At 24.2% G+C, this 24,473-nt stretch overlaps 1 protein-coding gene across 1 annotated transcript in view; it reads left to right on the top strand.

The window, feature by feature from the left end:
• The first annotated feature begins 11,952 nt into the window (after window positions 1–11,952).
• LOC132917283 (diuretic hormone receptor-like) overlaps window positions 11,953–24,473 on the top strand; it is a 49,494-nt gene continuing 36,973 nt past the window's right edge. Inside the window, exon 1 of the mRNA XM_060977955.1 lies at window positions 11,953–12,138. The gene's annotated coding sequence lies outside the window, so the exon portion shown is untranslated. The remainder of the gene's footprint in view (window positions 12,139–24,473) is intronic.

Below are 24,473 nucleotides of genomic sequence, written 5' to 3'. Positions count from 1 at the left end.
TTCTGGCGTTTACATAGTAATATAAAAATACCATTCACTTACGACATTTGACTTGGAACCGCGAATTACGACACAACTCATTCATACCGTATATTATTATATCTTATTAGTTATTACGGGAAATAGTTTTATAGTATAATTAAATGTGTAATAAATACAATCGTCTAATTAATATAACAAACGAAATTATGTACAAAAAATGCAACACATAATACAAAGCGTTGAAAATTTGCATTCGGGCTTCACAACTCACTTAGTTATGAGCTATAAACAATTTCCCATCAAGTTCAATCTTAGTGGCTGCTTTAACGGTAATTACTAGAGCTATTATTGAACGCTATAATATCTGATTATGAGAAATACTCGTATATTATAAGTACGTCGTACATACTACGAAATTTAATGAAACTAGTTGCATTCCGTTTTCTTTTCTGGCCACTGGTATTATGCGTTGCTAAAAGTTTAATACTTATTAAATGCCACATTAATTGATAAGTATATTATATAAATTTTTAAAATTTTTTTTTCGTAATACAATAAATGAACGATGATGGAAACCTTGAAAAATAATGTATTAGAATGCTAGAATTTTATTTATACAACTTATTTTTAAAACATGATTTTACAAAATATGATTAGTTAATAGTTAAAACTAGGATTGTTAATAAAACTTAGATTGTTCAATATTTTTACTAGGTATTATGTACTAAAATACTACTATATTTTTATAATTCAAAAATATTTATGACGGCGTTATAGATAGGCAATTTAGGATACACTTTTAATCATAATAACTTCTTGCTGTTGTAAAAAAATCGTTAACAAACTATTTTTATAGTTTGTGTAACTTTATTAACTATTTATATATCAGATAAGGAAACCGAATGGATAATCATATTAAACTTCTCTAAATAATAGTTAGTTGTACAGGATATATAAGTTAATATAATAATAGTATGCATATACAATATAGATAGGTATTATACGTATTATATTATATAATATATATACAATATACATATAATACATTGCCATATATTATATATAAAACTCACAATATGGCACATATATTTTGAAATGAATTGAATATATCGAGTTAAAAAACATTATTATCCGCTGTCGATATTGGCAATTACTTAAGTTAATTAATGATTAATGTGACTTCACTGATTTTTAGTATCTAATTTATAAATAAGATATTTTTACTTTTGAAATAATTAGTTTTCAGGGATGTCAACAATTCAACAAAAAATAAATTATGACACCTTGTAAAACAGTTTTAATTCTGTAATGTACTTATAATTAATATGTATGATATATATATTATGTATATATGTCGTAGCCACTTCGTGAAATCGATCTTTTCATGAAAAGATGACCATTTCATGAAATGGAAACAGGTTTTTTACACTTCGTGAAATTCGAAAATATTTCACGAAATGGTCACTTTTTCATGAAATGGTCACTCCAATTTTACATCGTGTAATTTTTTTCACAATGTAGTTGTTCATTTTATGTACTGAAATACAACATTAATATTCTTAAATATTATATGAATGGGTCAACATTAAGGCGATAAGTCATGTTATAAGATTGTAAGTATTTTACATAATATGTATAATGTATATTGTATATTGTATATCATATATATTTGTCGAATTTCGGACAATTCCCCTCAATGGTTTTCGGTGAAGTAGGACATTTTCCCTAAGTATATTTTTGATGCGGATTTTTTCCACGCTTTTTTTTTATATTGTTTAATATGAAATTATTTTTTTTATTGCCTGTTGTCTAATATTTCCAAATATTTTCATAAATATAATAAATTATAGATGTTTATTTTTGACCAACTAAACTACTTGAAACAATAAAATGATAGTAATATTTAAAAGATTTTCTAAATACAATATTACAATAGTACTAGTATACCTACTGTATTAGCTGTGAACATTAAAATCTAAAATTGTTACCAAAATCCAATATATCCTGAGTTTTCGAAAACTATCTAGTCGTAATAATATAAATTATTTTATTTAGACTATTATATAAGATAACATTCTTATACGATAATCTTACATCGTTATGAGAAGGTATTATTTATTTATTAATTTTTAATTTTAATCCAAGATCAAATGTTTTTTTTTACAAAATGTATCATTTTTATGTCGTAATTTTTAGACATTTTTGTTTATTAATTATTAATTATATTTTATGCAGAGAATATTTTAGGTAAGTATCTATTATATTTATGAAAAAAAAAAAATTACGTATTTTAAATTGTATTAAAAAAATTAATTTCATATTAAATAGTTAACTTAAAAAAGGAGGGGGTAGATGTTTGTATCAAAAATATATTAGGAGGGGGAAAAATGTTTATTTACTATATTTATCAGAGTTGTGAACTATAATAATTCTATCAGACTTTTATTTGATAAATTAAAATTTAATGGATTTTATATTTTTAAATTTAATGAATAAAATGTAAACACTTTATGTTTGAGCAAACAAGCTTTGAAATTTATAAGAAATGTGGTTTGAATTATCCCAAGCTACAATTTCTAATTTCAATTTTAACGATTTTAGTTGTTAAGAAAAATTACGTGTAAATGAAATACAAATTAAATAAGAAGATTAAAATTCGAAATAAATGTTTATTTGGTTTACAGAGTGTATCATAATACATCGCAATGGTAGAATTTTATGTTTTTGTAGAATTAAACAATTTTAGTATTCTAATTTTTTCCAAATTATTTTTCACAAATAAATTATCTTCGAACTTAAATCAGTCTTTTACATAATAGATCTTTTAAGTTTTATTGTTAATTTTTTTTTAATAATATGGTTAATGGCTATAGAACTATAGCTAGTTATAATTTCACTATAATTTACTTTAATAATGATCATAAAATGCTTATTAGTAATTATAGTTTATTTAATTTATTACTATTTTGGAATATATATTCGGATAAACTGAATTAAATTTATATTATAAAATATATAGTTTATTATATAAATATATAATGATACAATGATATAATAATATACAATATTAAATATTTTTAAGCGATCAAATATTTGGAACAAATATACATTTTTTTCTTGACCTTATTATAAAAAATAACATTAAACTATTAATTAACTATTTATTAAGACATGGCAAGCATAATATAGTTTTACATTATATTGATAAAGTTTTTCGTACAATGAATATAATACCAAGTATGATGAGTTTTAATTTATGTTTTACTAGTTTAATTTTTATTTACTTAAAAATATCAACAACAATATAAAATTATGCAAATCATTTATAATTGTAAATAATGTTTTGTATTTTAAGGGAAATATAAAATATATTTTATTTATAATTATATCAAGATTTTTCGCTGCGATATATAATAATATTGTTTTTACTTGTTTATATTATGCACTTATGTCATTTGCAGCCGACATTCAATTATAATATGAAATTATTACTCAACTTAATATACTGCTTTAAACACTAATGTACTAATAAGCTTTTGTAAGTTTGGCTTTGATCTCAAAGAGATCAAAATTTCAGCTGAAACGATGGTCTTCAACCTTATATATATATATATATAGCTGACTTCCAGGTAATAAAATAGTAAAATGTTTTTAGGACATAAAAAAAGTCTTCAATAATTTCTATAAATATAATGGTAAAATGTATATGACGTATAGTACGAAATTTAATGATAACATTTAAAACTGTACAACTATAAAGCATACAGTGAACAAAAAATTACTGAAATATTATAGCGTATGTTTAAAAAAAAATGAATATAAATAATATGTATTTAGTGACCTAATAGTAACTTATAGTTGTGGCTTACATGTTGAAATGTAGATACGGCACAGTGTTTAATATACGTGCTGGCTAATAGGAGATTTTACATCAAAAGATAAGCGACAACTTCTAATTTCACTACTAACTTTTAACGTCGTAAATTAATTTAATTAATTACTTAATGTGCATCCGATAAATGAAATAATAAACCTAACCCAGCATGAGAGGCGTAAAAATAATTTAAACAGTCTAGGCAGACAAAAATATACCCCTGATAAACAAATGAAAGGTTTTAAAAAACTACTGATTATATTACTTACTCAAATCAATAGGTTTTTTAAAAAACTCAAAATATTTGTTATATTATAGAAAACATTTTGAAATACAAATTTATTCGTAATAATAAAATTAAAAATTTGTTAGGTAACTGAGAATTAAAACTAACGATATATATAATAATATATTTGTTTATTTATTTACCACTGAAGACATATTGTAAACTACAGTTAAATATAAATACTTAACACATTTATTTTTCGTAATTAACTTGACAGTATTTACATACAAATAATAATATTGTTTTTATGATCTGTTTTTTTTTTTGTGAATTAATCATAGTTTTAAGTTTTTATAATATATTTTCTATATTTTAATCGCTTACGTCAAATTTACATCTAAATATAGGTGATTTTGTGATGAAATTAATAATTAATAGTTATTGTTAAAAAAAATTATGTTCATAAAGAAATAATTACTGTCATGTTAAACACTAGTTTTAATTGCTTAAGCGTCGAAAAAAATCGTTTGCTACTATTTTGATTTTGCGATTGTTACTTAATAATATTATATTATTACATCATGTTGTTATTAGGAAACACTACAGTTGATCACCAATGTCGTTTAACCAAAAGGAAACTACAACAAGTGATCACTTCACAGAATTTTAATAATATAATATTATACAATGCGATCTAATAAACATACTTACACCTATTTTTTTTTTTTTTTTTAATGATGAGTTTATTCAAATTCTAATTTTTGTAGTAAGACTTTTATTTTTTTTAATTATTAGGATTTTTATACTATTTTTGAAATATCTTATACTCCTGTGAATACTTCTTTTTTCAAATAACAATCAAACTTTTTTTTTTTGTAAATTGTCAAGTTGATTATTTTCTTAACTATTGAATTATCTAGATTCAAATTTGAACCAATAATTTCTGAGTTATTAAAATGTATAACCAATGCTAGATTCCTTAAAAAATATTTTATAAAATGTAATATAAATAAATAAATATGTTAATAGGCAGTACTTATTATACTCGAACTATTTTTATAAATTATAAAATTTTTGATAAATTAATATTAATTGGTAATCATTTTAAACCATAATTACCAAAACCTATTATCAGCCATCAGGGACTATATAATATTCTTAGTATAAAAAGTTAAATTCAAAAATTACTTGTTTGAATTTTAACTTAGATACATCAATATTTTTAACGGAAAATCACCTGCTTAATTATTTATAGGAATAAAACATGATTAATTATTCTTAGTAAATGAGAAAAAAAATTATTTATGAAAAATGTACAAATTCGTCGTTAAACTAGAAATTAGTATTTTTGATCTCTCCATAAATAGTAAACAAATGTTGTATATGTCACTATTTGAAACGGCGAAGTACACACGATTGCGCACGTTTTGCCTTTTTGGGTAGGTATACGATTGCAAATCTTTTTAGAATAAAAAGAACACTATTTTGGCTTTTTAAATGCATACAAATGCATGTGAAATTGAATGCGGCGTTGCCAAATTTTAGATTTTAAACGGTAAACGGTATTTTACAATTATATTGAATGTTATAAATGTTTCTATAAATTTTTCTTTCTAATCGTATATGACGTGTATTTGAAAATATGTTCCTCAAGTATGGGTATTTACATAAATCTAATGCATAAACTCACTCAAAATAGTAGTAGACGTTTATTGTCTAATCATTATAATTTCACACTTCGATCGACCGATTTATTATAATTACCGACATTGTAATTCTATGAGCCAAACAATACCGTTTAAACGACTTTTTTTCCAGACCATGACCTATATTGCAACTGATCGATCACTGTAAATTCGCTTTAATAATATGGGTGACTAAGACTACCGCAAAATTTTCTCGATCTATTATTAATTTATGTATATACATTTATCTATAGCGGTGTATAGTATTGAGAACGTTATTCAGTTCGCGCATTCAAAATTGTGTATAATACGAAGCAACAGCGTATTGTTTATAAGTATTTACCATCTAAAACTCTCGAGAATTATAATTATGTTCACAACAAAGCTTTGTAATTATTCATATTTTCCGTTTAACACGGATTGTTAACTTGACTTTATTATAATATAATATAATATATTGTGTTCAGTATGTGTATACCAGGAAGGACTCTCACCCGTGATTTGGTTGCTTATATCTTGACATGACGATTAAATTAAATTTACGTTGACATTTCAGTGAGGCTGCTAGAATTCTAAATACATCCATATTGAATGGTACATCAAACGCTTTAATTAACTACTTGGTCATGAATTAATCGAATTAAAAAAAGCTATGCATGTGTTGCCGACTTTTGTACATCAGACGAATTATTAGATTTTCGAACACGTTTAAAATCATATTAAATAAACGACTAAAATCATACCTAGATAAAATATAGAACGATTTTTTAAACGATCTTGAAATTATACTGGCATTTAAAATACGATTGTCAGTTTTTCGAACATTAACCAATACATCTGCTGCGGCAAAACATATTTTAAATATTTGTTTATTGATCAACAACATTTTTATTTGGACCCCCCCCATACACACACAAAAAATAATTACAATCATCACATAATTATAGTATATGAGTTTTATTTAAAATCTAAAATTTCAAAACCGCTAAGCTATTTTTGATATAAACATACTCGTAGTATTAAGACTTAGATTCAAATGTCATACAATCATATATGCTTGTACGACTACATGTTATTATCGATACTCATAGGTATAGCCTCGTTTAAATAGTATTATGATTATTCATATAAACATTTCCTCTGTAATTAACTAATATTTACCTATTCCATAATTTCAAAACGTTTCGATATAAAATAAACGATTGAATTAAATGCAGTGTATACTTACGTAGATACCTGCGTTACGAAAACTCCGGTATGTTATATTATATTTTGTTATTGAACTTAAACGTCATATTATTACCATCGTATTCTTTTCATGTGCTCAGCTGGTCCATTATGGCATAGCCAGCGATGATTGCACCAAGGTCAATATTGTTTACGTGGTGATGAATTAACCAAATCAGCAATTATTATAAAAGTTTGAACTGTAGAGTAAAATTAGCGATTTCTTAGGTTAGGATTAACTGAATTTAATGGCCGTATTTACGATGAATATTTCTCGCTAAAACAAACTAAGTTATAAATAACTATAATATGGCTAGATTATGATGGTATGATATGTGTTAATGTAACTAAATAAATTTTAAGTCTTCTCTTAAAATATTTAATTAACAGTATAAATAATAAAATTATGATTATGATCATATTATATTATTATATATAATATATAATTATTTAATATTGTCGAAACTAAAGTTTTAGATATTAATTTCATCTACTACAGAAGAAAAATATGAATTATAGTAAGCTACTGTTAAAAATTCAATTTGTAAGGCTGGCCGTTTCATCATTATACGACAATATAGTTATTTAGTCATCTTGATTAGGAAAACATTTATTTTGTTTATTCTTTACAAAAATTTAAAAAATAAAATAAAATCCACTCTGGCACAGATTAATTTTATTTTAAATTTATGATAGATAACAATTTATAATAATAATATGGTACTAAAAATAAATGTATTTTTAAATTGTATTTTTCTAGTAACACGCACAGCGTATGATAAGTACATTTCGAAACGAGACGTCATAAATTAATTTTAAGTCAAAATAAACATTTGTGTTTACATTTTTCTTTATTTTTATTGGCACATATTTTATCATTAATTTATTGATCTTGATAGCCAAATTATATTTTTAATGTTAATAAATTTAATAAAAACGCTAAAACCTTAAAACATATATATTCTCATTAAAATGTTACCAAATACTTAGGTGAAATTGATCTTTCCTTTTTGAAATTGAATATAATTTTAAATACTAATTTAATTAAAAATAAAATATAAATATACTTTCAACACTTACGACATAGGTTAAAAATTAAGATTATTATGATAAATATTGTATTCAACAATTATTCCGATTATTATTGAGTTTATAATTATAATAATATATTAATATGTTTATGTTTAAAAATAAATTTTTTGCATTCAGCAACAATTTAAAAATGTATGTTAAATGTCTAGTTTTAAATAAATATTACCCAAATCAATTTACATAATGAAAACTAAATACTATTCTATTGAATAATTAAGAATAAAAATATTTGTACAGCTTTACATTATTCATTTTAAATTAATTAATTAAAAATTAAGAGCGTAACATATTTGTATGTATGACTGTACGGGCAATGGCGTATTATTTTAAAATCAATGGTAATGTATACAAATAGATAGGTAACCAATAATTACTATGTATATATTTATTATTTTAACTATGTAAATTAATATAGGGTAAAATATTATATAAGCAACACTAGTTTATGAAGTAAGAAATAATTAAACATTTATTCAATTTATATTGTTTTTAAATTAAAATTACATGATGAAGAAAATTTATATAGATAGTAGATTCCTTTAAAACTCATTATAATTCTATGATATTATTTACAGCACGAGTGTATCACTATAAGATGATAATTTGTATCAGTAAAGGCTTTAATGTATACATTTAATTATAAATAGTGTATAATAAATTTAAAAATATTATATTACATCTTAAAATCGAAATATTAGAATATATAAAAAATAAAATATTGAAAAATGAGGTAGTTTTCACAAATTATTTCTTAACTATACTTTACCCGTATAGAGATAAATGTCTACATAACACTATTCATTACTTATAGACTATAAATTCGCAAAACTTGTTCAAATATTGAAACATTTTTAATTTAACTATAACATACTAATTATACGAATGTAATGTTTATAAGTAAAATTTAAAATCTACGAATTACGACGAAATAAAAACATTATATTTCAATAATTTATATAATATTAACTATGCGAGTCCTTCTCCTTCAATACGTCATACTCTAATAGCAGAAAATAATAACTGCGTCATTCTTTATTAATAAATCTTATACAAGCAAACGGCAGACGCGAAATTAATATCCACTGCACCCTTAATACTGTGAAGAGAAAGCACGTTCAGCATTGCATGTTTTGTAGTTTATGTGTCGCACCCACTCGTTAGATCGTTATACCTATTAATTTATTTACCATATATCTAACGCGTCCCATTGATATATGACTATCTGTATGTAATACTATTATTATTTGAATATATTTGATGGACGATTTGTAATTTTTTGGTGAAACATGTTTAGACTGAAATAGAATAAAAAAAAAAAAATTAAAAGATGATAATGCGTTTAGACTGACCCCGTTAAGGCTACAGGTTCAAATTAACCCTTGTCCCCTATCATCAGTCACGTAAACCTCTAGTTACAATATAACCGAGTTCGAACTCTCATTACATAATTACCGTTATTTTCCCCGTCAGACGAAACAGTGATTAAGAAATGTCTATGCTATTGTAATGTGTGTTTACTTATCAGACACAAATTTCGATTAAAGTTTAATATTAAAATAATATTATTTAGGTATTGATCGGTGATTGAACTATATGGTTACCCTTTTGTGACGACAATCGTGAACGCAATATAGATACCTATAATATTTTATACTTTTGTACAATATAATTTACTTGTTTTAAATCTATAACAAGAGAAATACATTTTTCTTTCTTGATTTTTAATCAAGTAAGTATGGTAGTTGAAATGAAAAAGTCTGAATTTTTTAAACCTTAAGAATTTTTGTTAAATAGGAAAATGATATAAATGTAATTCAGTTGTAACGACTAGGTGGATAATTGAGCTAGCTTTAACATAAAATATTAATGAGAGAGATCCGATATCACATCCAAGCGGTATAACGATTTGAATCCACAAAAACTTCGGTGTGAACAGTCCCTACATTTCTATTTTTTAACTTTTCTCCAAAACTATTATAGCTAAAAGATTGGTTGATAACTCATTAAAAAAGGATTATGAAGTAGATACAAAATGTGGGATTAAAATTTTTTTAAAAAAAATTATTTAATTTTTCACAGTTAAAAAAAAAGTTATTTTTTGCTAGATTCTCATTTAGCGTGGTATATTACCGAAACTGGTGAACGGATTTTGTTATTTGGTATCTTGTTATATTAAAATTGGCTAGGAGAAATGCTGTGAAGATTTTCAGAACTTTATCTTTAATCGTTAACTCTCTACAAAGCTATAAAGCTGAAAAACATAAAAAACGCCCAATAAAATGTGTTTTAATTTTTTTTTTGAAGCTTTGTAATGAATTAACTATAAAACATAATATTCTGAAAATCTTCACTGCACTTCTCCTAGCCAATGTGAATCTAAGAAGACCCCAAACAACAAAATCTGCTCTCCGGTTTCAGAGATCTATCTCACTAAATGAAAATGAAAATAAAATACATTATGTACATACATATTACATACAATTAATAAATTTCTAAAATTGGAAATCAAGAAAGTTTACATGCCGATCTCTGACTTGGCAAGCGTTTTTTCATTGTTTCACACCATCTAATATAGTGATTTTATTTAAATATAAATATATTTCATCGTTATTACTTGAAATATCTAACACAAGAATTATTTTGTTATTGTGCTAACAAACAATTATTTTTTTTATACTTAATGATCAATACACAAATACGTAGAATTTTCCATTAAAATCTAGTCTCTAATAAAATTGCCCGAACCGTTTTTAAAGTGTTAATAATAAATTATACACTCATACAATATAGTTGATTTTGAATACACCTATTTCAATGTACGTATATGCATAATTATCTACACAGTTGACCTAGGTATCTAAATTTTAAATCCAAGCATTCTAGGAATATCGTCTAAGTATTTTGCATTTCTTAGACATTACACATTTACACGCGATGAAGAACAGAAAATTTGTTTAATATTATTATCTTAATAATAGTATCTTACTGTCAACAACAGTAAAAAATAGATTTGTATTTTTGTTATTTACAATTTTTTTTTTTTGTGATGTCCAATATTTAATATGTTGAGGTTTTACCTTTATCAATTTCAATAATCTAGTCTGTGTATCATTGCAATAATAATAACTGATATTATTTTACTAAATATGGGTCAACGTTAAACATCGTAACCCTCCATATTATTTATAATAAGCTATAGATCTACAATTATAGAGTGTAACGTTATTATTTTCGTTGAGTCAAAATAATTATTCTTTCGTTCCGTTTATAGCTATATATTGGCACCAAACTATGTATTATTATTTATTTCCTACAACGTGATATGATACTGAGTGACATTGAATTCCTTCCTTAAAATACTATTCGTTCTACTAAAATTATTGAAATCGTTATCAATCGAATTATAGGTACCTACATCCGCTTTTATATTCCCTACTATTTTGTGGCAACTTTTTTAAATATACACTAATAGGTATTTTAAGGATCAAAATTAAACAAAAAATCAGACGTAGAAACAGACTACTACAATAATATAATTATACCTAATAGGTACATATATCATACATATAACTTAAAAATAATAAAGATAATAAAAAACTTAAAATCGAAATTCCAATACAATATTTATTATACATAATAATTATTATAAATATGAAATAGTCAGCTGTGGTGTTAATGTGTAGTGATTTATTATACGGGAAAATGGCAAATCAACAACGTGAATCCTGACGAACTTGAAAACGTGAAACCGGTCGCAGACCGCTGTATGCTATAGCAGCAAATAGCGTTGAATTGCAAATGGTGGCAGGGGGAGAGCCATTCGTCTAAAATTAAAGAATAATTTTGAATTCAATTTGAATTGTTGATCAGTTGTATCGTGTGTACACGAGCTAGGCGGTTTCGCATTGGTTCCGTGTGGGTGTTTTATTTTTAATCAAGTGTATTTTATAGTCTTATCGCCAGACGTTTAGATAATTTGAAAAATATTTCAAGCAAGACCTTGTGGTGTTATTGAAGTTTGAGATGCGAAATACAACGATACAACGAGTAGTGTAAGTCCAACGATGAATATTATTATTATTATTTAATCAAATTTCTGAGCACGTATAGTGGCTTAGGTACTAACATTTGTTTCACGTGAGGGGATAGTAATTATTATGAAGAATAATTTTATAAGCCACTATAAAATATTAGAAGATAAAATGTATGATCACCGTGAATATGAATACACAATTTATCATTCTACGCACAAATAAAATCACCCGCATGTACCAAAAAAATGAAAAATACGTTAAAAATAACAGGTTTTGTAACTAAAATGTCGTAATTTTTAATTTCGTTTGGTATAAATAAGTTTCTATGTTGTGATATTTATCACTGACCTGATTGAATAATTTGGCTGTACTTGTTGAATTATTTAACTATGCTTAAATGTATGTATATTTTAGTTTTTGTAATCGATCTCGATTATTTTAGTCATTTACGACTATTATAATATAAAATAATCTATATAAAATAGATATTAGCCTAGATATAGCTAATGGTTTTAATTTCATACCAAGTTACATACACAATGACTGTAAAATTAATAGTTCATAATTAAATTAATCATCAATAAATTCCAAAAATGTTATATTGATGCTATCAATTTTGAAATAAAATATTGCATTTCTGAATATCTTACATTTGTGAAATAAATATAAATATTACGTGGCCTTTAAAATGTCTATTGGTTGATAAATAGTATTCCAAGTGTATCTTTTCATTCGAAAGTTTATTTTGGTTCAGATGCTGGTTATATTTAGGTGTTCATACACTGCTATAATACATACAAATATTTGAGTAGTGTCAATAATTTCATGGGTTTATATGGGTGTTAAATAAAGTAAAAACTTAATTTAAAAACTATGTAAGTATTTATTTTTATAAGATATTTCTTAAAATATTGTATCATCTTATAAAATATTATCATGGTATAAATATTGACTATTGCTAATATTAGGCGCAACGTAGTCCATTCAAATAGTTGTTACTTGTCTAGATTAAAATCAGTTAATTTAAAAAATAAATTAAAACTAATTTTATGTTTATTATTGATTGTTATACGAAAATCGTTTCTAAACAGAGGCAGTATCAGCTTATATAACTAAGTTTATTTCGTGATAATATGGTTATTAAAGTAATTTATACTCTTAATAATACGGTAGTTTGATATAATTTTTCCAAAAGTATGATATTTATTATAATATTAGTATTTAATTTGTTATTATAATAATTTATATTTACACCATATGACATAAGCTTATTAACTCAAAATTGAATACCATCTTTCTTACAAATAGTGTTTTTAAATCAAAACAAAATAATTAACATTGTTATTTATCATTTAAACGAATAATTTCATCCAAATTTGTACTTGTTTATGAGAAATAATTGCCTTTATATATGTTTATAAAAATAAAAGAACAATTTACATGCGATGTTGTATTAAATTTTCAAGAGTTTTAACCCAGTGATATAAATGTCACATTTATAAAAAAAAAAAAAAACCAAAAAAATAATTGAAAATTTTCTCTTACCTATTAATAGCTCAACAATAATATTAGACATATTTATTATAAATGGGAAATTATAATATAAATATTTGAAAATTTCAAGTATCTAGAGTTATTCGTTTTTGAGCTACACCAATAAAATAAAATTGGTTTTGCCAAAAATTGGATTTGTGTATAATAATTACCCGTTTTTCCTAATTTTTTTTATTTTATTTTATTTTGTTTTTACCGATTATAAAAAAATGTATTAGGAAATTTTTACTTTCAACCCCTTTAAGCACCAACTTAATCCAATTATTGCTACTAGAAATAAAACCTCATTTTGGAAAATCCAAACATTTGTATTGTACCAAAAAGTGATGACAAACAGAAAAAAACAAATCATTGTGAAATTAATACATCTTACCGCCTCGCTCAGAATCCAAAATTCCAAAATAATAAGGGTTTCGGGTAGATAATTCAAATTTTGAGAAAAAAACATTCAGGTTTCATCAGATCTTTAAAGGTTTTTATGTGTTAGGTACAGTTAACTCAGAAATATTGAATAAAATCCAGACTAGATTTATGGCTATAAAATTACGTTCGATGAAATAATCGATCTGATCCTATCACAGGTACTTATTTTTAGTTTATAATTTAAATAAATACTGAAATTCATGGAAATGTAATCTTTTTAATTAATATTTTGACTAAATAAATCGTATATCACATTAAATATAAATTTATTTTTATTATTATTTACAATATTCTGTATTTAACAAAAATACAATAAGTAATACATATAATAAATATAAATATATTTTTTTTTGTTAAAAATTATACAATCTGTAAAAGTTTATTAATGATAAGAAAATGCGTTAAAATAAAATAACAAGTTACATGAAAAAAGAATTAACCCACCAGTTACACTTTATACATAACTATGTTGAATACGAAATATAAACCACAGGAATGAGCTGTAAAAGCTAATATATGGGTTATGGGTACAACAATACAATTTGTTATAAATATCGCATATACACGCACTATATTATATCTTATACAATATTACACGTTAAAATACAAAAAGTATATTGTTATATCTATCATTCTTCAGTTAATCATTATTCAAAATGAGGGTTAAACGTTCTCTCTATATATATTATATTATTATAATGTTGTTGACATAAAATTACATTTTAATAATGATCATAATTAGTCAATCATATTGTGAAATGTAGTAGTGTTTATTTAAAAAAAGATATATTTTAATTACATAAATATAAGAGATGCTAATAATTTGTCATTTTTATAATATTTATTGAATATGTCAGATAATTCTGATGCACTCTAGCTGTATATAAAGTGAATATCAGCCATCACTTTCGACACGAAATTTAAAAAAAAAAACCCGATATCTATATATTGTGGTTATAAGTTATAAGCAACTTCACGACCGACAAAGTGTTTCAAGGTATTGCGCGCAATTTAAAGTTTTATAAATAGTTTAATATACCTAACCTAACCTACCTATATATAAATATGATAATGATAAATAATGTTTTATATTATACATCAAATACTTTGCACCTATTTTTTATTTTTTATTTATTTATTAATAATTATAGTTTCAAGTTTGGGCTCCGAGTAGATTTTTTGTAATTATACAAAAAAAAATAAAAATATACGACAACATGATCATCCTAATATTAAATAAGAACCGTTTATAATATTAAATCAGTGATTTTAATCTGGTTAAGTTATCATATAAAAAAATTAGAATTATTTATAGAGTTTTAAAAGTTAAAAATTAACATTATATGTGTGAATAGAAAATAATTTTGACGGTATTTTGGTAGGTACGTATAAAAAACGTTTGTGACACACGAATAAACTATAGCATTAATTAGTTTGAGGAACGTTTAATGGGTATTGGGCTAAGAAATTCAGGACATAATATAATAATTAAAAATTTTATTTAATTTTCTTTTTTTTTTTGTTTTGCGTTGAAATCAACTTGTACCTTTATATTGTGGTATCAAAATAATATATGAGTCGAAATGTCACATGCCTCAAATTTCTGTTCGTTAAAAACGATTGCATTTATTTGACACGTGTCGAAATTATTTCGTCGGAATGACGGGACATCTATTAATTGCGATGCGTAAATAATATTATAATAATGTAATGAAAACTGGTTATTACATATTATTGTTAATCATAACTATACTAAATATTCAACGTATATAAAACAGATAATAATATTCACGGATATTGAAATAATTAAAACAAAAAAAAAAAACAGAATTCCTAATCTCGGTGATATTCACTGCTGTAGTGCTGCAATATTTAAAATATGAGCTAACGTTCGATTGATACACGATAGTGTTATAAAGGCTGAATCGTACAACCACTCAATTAGTCAACGAATCATCCAATAATGATTAATGTAATAATTCTTAATGTTAAAGCTTCATTGTTGTAGACCAACTTCGGGAAGAATAAATGTGGTTTTATTCTGTAGGTATCTACTCGTATACTACAGTCTGTACTTAGTTATATATTATAGTAGGTACTCTGTAGTATGTTTATATCGTACCTTATACTTAGGACATGGAAAAACAGAACCTAAATCAATTTAATGTGGTATAAGTTGCTATAAAATGAAAAACATATTCTCGTAACGACTGTTATTATATTAATAAGCAGTGTTTCATCACTTGCGAATTTAACGGTTTTATACACCGTAACTAAAACAAACTAAATAAGTATATAACCACAAACACGTTAAGAGAACAAAGTATTCATATTTCAGATATTTCTCTCGCACACGTGTAACATACCTAACTAGTTAAATTGTATGACAATGAGAAATATTGCTGTTTTGTTTTAGTTAATATCAGAATAAATTTAACGATACCTATATAGTATATATCTAAATTTATAAAGGATAACTGTTAATGGTATTCTATATTGTGCCTATTCTTTTAAATATATTTTTTTTATACATATAATTATTACAAGTTACGAATATATTTTTCCTTAAAAATGAATAACTTTACTATACATTTTTAACTGGTTTTAAATGTTTGAACAAATGCATATATTGATACTTAATATACCGGTAGAGTATTTCATAAATTATAAATAAATACAACCATAAATAACTTTATTTAACTTTTATTAGTTATTAATATTCATATACTATTGCTTATAATGAAAATATAAATGAAAACATTACATATGATCGTATACAATACTGTTTAAGTTAACTTAAGTACCTATATGAATAATTTAACTGTAATAACTATTGAATTACAATCATTAGATATTTTGGTTCTAAAAGACCCAACTGCATATGTGCATACTGCATAGATTATAAATATCAATAAATCAGAATATTTAATTAATTATTTGAAGTCAACGCATGTATAATATATTTATACACACACACACACACACACACATACACACACATATATATATATATATATTATATACATAGTTAGAGATAATAATCGTATGTAAATAGATCAATCCTTTAAACAATATAACCAAATTTTATAAAAATAGGTAGTCAATAGATTAGGATCTTTAAATTTTAATATAATTATGATAAAGTATTATGGGATAAGAGATAAAATTGTAGAACTATTTAAACGAAAAATAATCCGGTGAAAAATGTTGAAATTTGTTGAGTACTTATAAATATAATAATTAATTTATAATATTTATTGATTTATAAAACATTTTTTTTTAAATGTTAACACTGCAAGTCATGTAGCTAATAATTAAGAAATATAATAACGAAATTTATAAATGTTTTCATATTCAATTATTAATTGAATTTCTTAATTCCAAATCAGAATTAAGAAATATTAAATAAAATATTCTTTATATATTTTATATATATTTTATGATTTATATAAATATTTTGATATATCTTAAAATGAGAAAAAGATGATAACCATTCTGTTGTATAGTATGTATATTCATACTCTATGGTATCGAGTGTACTTCATTATTAAGTATGTCAACGTAATATATTATGTGTTAAATTTGAATTCAATGATAAATCATCGATTACAAAAAAACGATTCTGAGCAAATATGGCTTTTTTATTCTAAATAGCTATAATAAAAACTTATGAGTAACCTTGTATTACATTTTTAAAGTTTTTGATTGATTTTTTTTTTGAAATATTTAGAAAAAAACTAAAATGTCTATAAATAGCTCAAAAAATATTTCTTTTATAAACCGTGTACACACTGTACACTTACATAAAAACAAACAAAAAATCACATTAATGTAAAATCAATACATTTGTCAATCCACTCAGAATTTAAAATGATAACATATGTATAATAACATCGAAAATTTTAATTTATTTGATACTTTGGGTAATGATGGATTAAATTGTATGATCGTTTTTAGTGGATAAATATTTTTGCTCGGATTTGCAGGTGATACAATTACAATTTGTCTTCTGAAACAGTAACATTCATTATCCATATTTTATCTTTCATTGGAAATATGTTTCAACATTTAATATATTATAAAAAAACTACATTATATATGACTATTATATTTGGCCAGCTACTGGTTTAGAATATTTTACTGTCATCAATCAATTTAATATACTTATAATTACTTTACAACTTCATACATAAGATAACCTGTTGTATTTGATTTAATTGCTAAACATTTTAAATTCATTAGTGTTTTTAAAATGCATTACAGTCCAATTTACTCAAGGCTGTGAATAATATAGGATAATTACCATCGGTTATACATGATTAATAATTATTTAATTATATAAACATAATTTAACGTAATTTTTTTTAAATATTTCAGTTTTAAGCACCGAGGCACGTAGTTGTTATTTTATAGTTACAACGGTTTTTAACACTTGGCAATATAAATTAAATTTGCACATGCATCAATACACATAAATGTTATATTAATTAGATTACTTACCTAATAAGTCCATGATGTAAAGATTTCTAGCATGACTTTACTGGAGCACTAATTATTAATTAATTTTTTTAAAGTTTTTCATTTAATTTTAACCATTTTATTACCTTTCTATTTTATTCTAAACATATATTAAATTATTTATTGTAATATATATACACTCCTTTTTTATCATTTAAAATATATAATTTACTAATTATAAATTTATTTTAATATATTTAACTGCATTTATTCAACTTCTAATTTTTATAACTTGTAAATATAATTTATATCATTTAACAATATCCTATGGGCTATGGTGTGACAAACCTTTTTTTTAGATGAAAGGTCCATTTTTACTGAAAATTGTAAAGCAAATGTTTTTTTCTATGTATATTAAAATTAAAATTCGAACAATTAGCTTTTAAGTTATATAAACTCAATAAGTTTTTAAACAGTATGTATGTACTTTACCATACTGAGTATATATTATAATGCTTGATAATAAACTTAAAAATTATTAGACCTATGATTGATCGTGTTTAATAAGTTATATGTACTATATTAAATATTTTAAAAGTTTATTTTTTATATTTTATACAAGCTATTAATCATTATTAAGTACTATCATAATTAATATAACATTAAGTAATACTAATAAGTGATATCTAGTTCAGAAAACATTGATTCGAATTTTAATTTGTATTCATAAAACATTAAAAAATAATTATGTACTCAACAAGAACTAGTACAATTGGGCAATTTAAATATAAATAAAAAACCATCTGCTTTACGATTTCCAGTAAAAATTAATAACTTTCATTTGAAAAAAATAGGTTTGTATAATATATCTCTAGAGTTTGATACTCTTTAAATGCTATACAAAATAAAAGAAGTATTTGAAAATTATACTTTTTTGGTATTTAGGTACTTAAAAATATTTTGAATATCAGATTCAGTGAAAATGCTTAATTGATGTGTAAAAATACACATACATAATGCTTGGTAAATTACTCTGTATATATATTACATAATTTAATCAATTTTAAGTAAAGTTATACTGTATATATCTTGTCGTGAAGTCGTTTATGGTTATTGGATTCTAAATCAAAAATGTCAAAAAATATGACAAATGTGGCTAATAATTGGATTTCTCGTTTGACATCTGAATTTATGATATTTAAAAAAAATAACTATCTATATGCATTTATGAATCCTTATTTGTACATTGTTATCTCTGTGACTACTATGATATTTATGATTTGTCCATCATTAATTACTAGTAACTTTTACGTAGTATTTTTTTAGTTTTTGATGAATTTAATAAGTTAAGTTAGGATACAGGTACCACACTTGTATATACGTACGTTGTTATTTTTCGTGGCATATATTAATATTAATTCCATAGAACTTTATCTCAACTACAAGACTACACATTTCAATTAATTTTTTTTATAATAATTAGACGAATATTTATTTACTCTGGAGATCTGGAATTTTTGTCTAATCAATTTTGTCATTATTTTTCCCTTAGATTTAGCTCAATACTAATAACATAGATATAATTACTTTAATATTGCTTTTAAAATATACCTAATATATAAATATATAATTATAATTAATTCTAAAAATATATACTTAAGTATGACCAAAGAATCAAGTTAACGTCGATATTAAATAGGATCTCCCCTCCTGATATATCAAAATATATTTATAAAACATTAAAATGATTAAGTAGGTTAAAAATATCGTGACTAGTTTATCGCAGATTAAACCCTGTAGGGTAAAAAAGCAGCCGCAAAATGTATGTATTTTTTTTTTAAATCATGATATCTTTGTCAGAAATTTCGTGTTCTTCAGACAACAATATTTTTTTTGTGCACATTCTAATACATTATAAAATACTTAGTTAGCGCTAAAAAATAAGCGATAGATCAAGAAAAAAATATTCTAATCGACACAAAACTGGTTTTATTTTTTATAAATAGTTCCTACCTATAAGTTAATATATTTATAAAAAAATATTTCCTGTGGCCTTAAAATTATAAAAATATGCCTATAATTTAAATTCTAAAGATTTTTTAGTATCATCTCCTCCATTATTTGAATTATCATGTACCTATGACTATCTTAACATATGATATGCATATTAAATTGTAAATGAACTTTAAAAAAAGATTAGAGCGTTGGACTAGTGTGAGCATGATCATTTATACATTATTGTCTTAATATTTAATAATGATTATCGAACTTCAAATTTTATCATACATACGCAGACACGAGTAACTTATAAACCTTTTATATAATATTATAATATGCAAATGGCAAGCATGTTAACTCTAAAATGTTTTTGGTTTTTATTAAATAAAATATACCAAAACAAAATAATATATTCAAGGATTTAATATTATCCATAGAAGAGGTTTAAAAGTAGATGCTTACGAAGACTAGTTTTTTAATTCACAGCGTATCGCGTAAAACCTTACTGTAGATAGAATATATATTACATCGTTAAGCGTAGATCATGAGCGTACTTAAATTTGTGGGACCTATGCAATATTTAAATAAAAGTACACTGTATTGGGATCGGTCTAGTGCGATGTACCGAAAATCCGCTACGGCGATTACATTTTAAAATTGTTTATTTTAATTTAAGCGTGTAATATTTTATGTTACAAAATACTTAAAACAACTAATTTTCTGATACATTTATCTATATATCATATATTATATCATGTGATAAAATGCATAGTTGCTTAACACGATTTTGCTCGAAATCTGATGATATTTTTAGATTATTTTATTAAAAAAAACTTAAGTCCATAAAACACTTCGATAATGACGTTTGGTGTTGTTCACAAAGTAAAATATTGACAGTTATATAGTACACACATCAAAAATAAACAGTGCAATACGAAAATATCAGATATCTATCAACAGAAAAGTACTACGCTACACATCATCTACAACGGAATTCGATGGGATTATTTTTTTCCGATACGATTTCAGAATTGGTTGCAAATAATAAATATCAAACACCTACAACTCAAACTAAATCAATTTCCACATTTCCTATTCCTTTCAATGGCAGTAAATTATCATCAAACGCCGTAATGGTTCCGCGCTCTTAATGTATACACACAATCAGCTGCATTATTACGTATTGAACAATAGGCACTCGTGTTCTCGACTTTTGATATAACGTATAAAGTATAGGTAAGTACATACATGTTATTTACACAGAAATTATGGAAAGCGATGGTTCTAATCGCCAATTTGCAATTATCCGTTGGTATAGAATTCTCAGTACCTACGCCCCGACGGCTATAAAGTCACAAATGATGATGATGCTAATGATGATAATATTAATAATTACAGGTTATTGTTACTTTTTTTTTATTATCAATAATAATACAGTATAAAGTAAAAAATAAATAAATAAAAATAACGTAAGTAATAAGTACTTATATTGTATTGCATACAGATATATACATGTTCAAACATAAAAATATCGATTAAACACATATTAATATTACGATTTACTGTTGATTCTCATCGGATAGAATTTAATGTATTTTAAATTTCAAAAAATATCAAACAATAGTTATTACAGGGAACCCAATCGATATTGCCATCTATGCCACCCAAGTGGACATTTTACGTTTTTTAGTGGTTATGAGGTTATAGGGTTACGCCTATAAATTCCGTGGAAACTCGAATCTGGATATAAAACAAATACACGTGATATTGTATTAATGTATAACCGGAACTACACTACAAAAGCAATGCAATGTGAAGACGATTAGGTTTGTCTCGTATATATAAAGTACGTTGCATATAATACATCCAGAGTGTTAAACCGTGTTGTGTTGATATTTAACTCTGTATGCACACCTGGCTCGAAACTTTAAAACTTACGTATCACTTTTTGAATAAACTTAATGAAAACGAATGATAGTTCAACTTTTAAAATATTTAAGAATAAATAACTGTACATCAAGATAAAAAATATAATACGAAAGGATGTGACGGAGGCTCCGGCAACGTGGTGTGGGAGATAGATACGAATAATAAGTGGAACTGAAACGAAGAACAAATGAGGACTTCTTAAACGCAACAGAAGAAAACCAAATATTAATGGAAACTTTAAATAAAAGGAAATGGCCATTGTTCACGTACACATTGAGATATGGTGACGAATTACACAACTTAATAACTGACGGTGAATGGAACATGATCAAGAGGAACACCCTGAAAAAGATAATTCAGAAAAATAATAAAGGACGCGGGAGTTACTTCCTATACAACGAGCTCCAAGGATATTATGCCAAACAGCGGAGAAATATTTTAGCGGAGAAATCGTGTGTTATAAATCAATCTTCCGGTTAAAAAAAAAAAATTAATTGACTCTACATACACTGGTTATATCTTAATTTATTGTTAAGAAACGCGAAACCAACATTTTAGTATTTTTATTTATTTACGTATAATAATCTATATTTTAATTGTAGACCTCTCTAAAACGTCTATCTGGTAATAAATTTAGAAAATCATATTTCAAAAATATTAAATTGAAAAAAAAATCTTTTACTGGAGATAAACACGGCAAGACAGTCTATAATATGTATCATGTTATATATTATTATTATACTCTCTCTGATGCACTGGAAACGGTCGTACATATACAAATCAACTCGTGTAACAAATCGTATTGCGCGAGTAGGTATGTGCGGGAACATATTATAATAATATATTATATGGCATTAACGAATTAAATGAAAGGGTCGGAAACACAGTGCTTCTTATGGACTTTTAGGGGTAAGTTATCGTACGCGATTTATACAGTATTAGCTGTACCTACATTATACGCGTACACCGATGAACATCCGAACACGAACAATTTTTTTTGTCGTGAGTTGCGACTTTTTTATATATGAGTACAAACTGCGTTTTATGTTTTATATTATTATATTATATTTTATCATTACCGGAAAATAAACCACAATAATAAGCACATTTGATAAGTGTTAGATATTTAATGTTTATAAATAAATAAATTATTGCCCAATCCGATATACATAATAACATATTGTTGCATTTAAAATTTAAAATTAATTTCGTTTTATATTTTTTTCCTTTTTTGTATACATAAAATGTACAAACAGTTTATAGAAATTAACCAATAAACAGCATAATATTATAATTAAAAATAATTTTAATTTTATAATACTTAGGTATAAGAGATTATATTTTTCATAGAAATTATAACGAAAAAAGTAACAGCCTGATCACAAAAGTTAACAAATTGTAGAAACTTCTTGATTCGTCCGTGTACTTCTTATATTATGTAAAAATAATCAATATAATAATTATATATTTTCTTCTTGAAAATACTACACTTTTAAAACATAATATTATATTCGTTTATTTATTTATTTGAAATAATAACTATACAAACATATATAATATATAACAACTTTAAAAATAAATTTTCAAATAATCTTTAATAATAATTTAATTTAAGAAAAATAAATTAGCAAAAATAAGAAATTTTATTTCAAATCCAAGTACTTTTATCGAAATGTTAATAATATTTTTGGTAAACTGATAAACGCTCACTTAAAATAATTTTGTATTTTTTTTAAAATTACACGTGGATGATTAATCTGTTATAAAGTATTATGCTATATTAATTATTAACGTAATGAATTCATTTGACAAAAAAAATATATCGCCTTTAGGTAATACTATCTGTCATAATTATAACTTATAAGTGTACACTAATAATATAAACTACTGTGGAAATAATATTTAAAACTGGTTTCACGTGCACAACTATGTCTGTACATATTGTAATATGTATTTCATTATTAAGAAATAAAAACTAGTTATCAGAATTA

The sequence above is a fragment of the Rhopalosiphum padi genome, chromosome 1 (assembly GCF_020882245.1).
Source record: "Rhopalosiphum padi isolate XX-2018 chromosome 1, ASM2088224v1, whole genome shotgun sequence".
Classification (NCBI taxonomy): Eukaryota; Metazoa; Arthropoda; class Insecta; order Hemiptera; family Aphididae; genus Rhopalosiphum; species Rhopalosiphum padi.
Note: the sequence above shows the minus strand (reverse complement) of the source record. Positions and strands in the feature narration are given on the sequence as shown.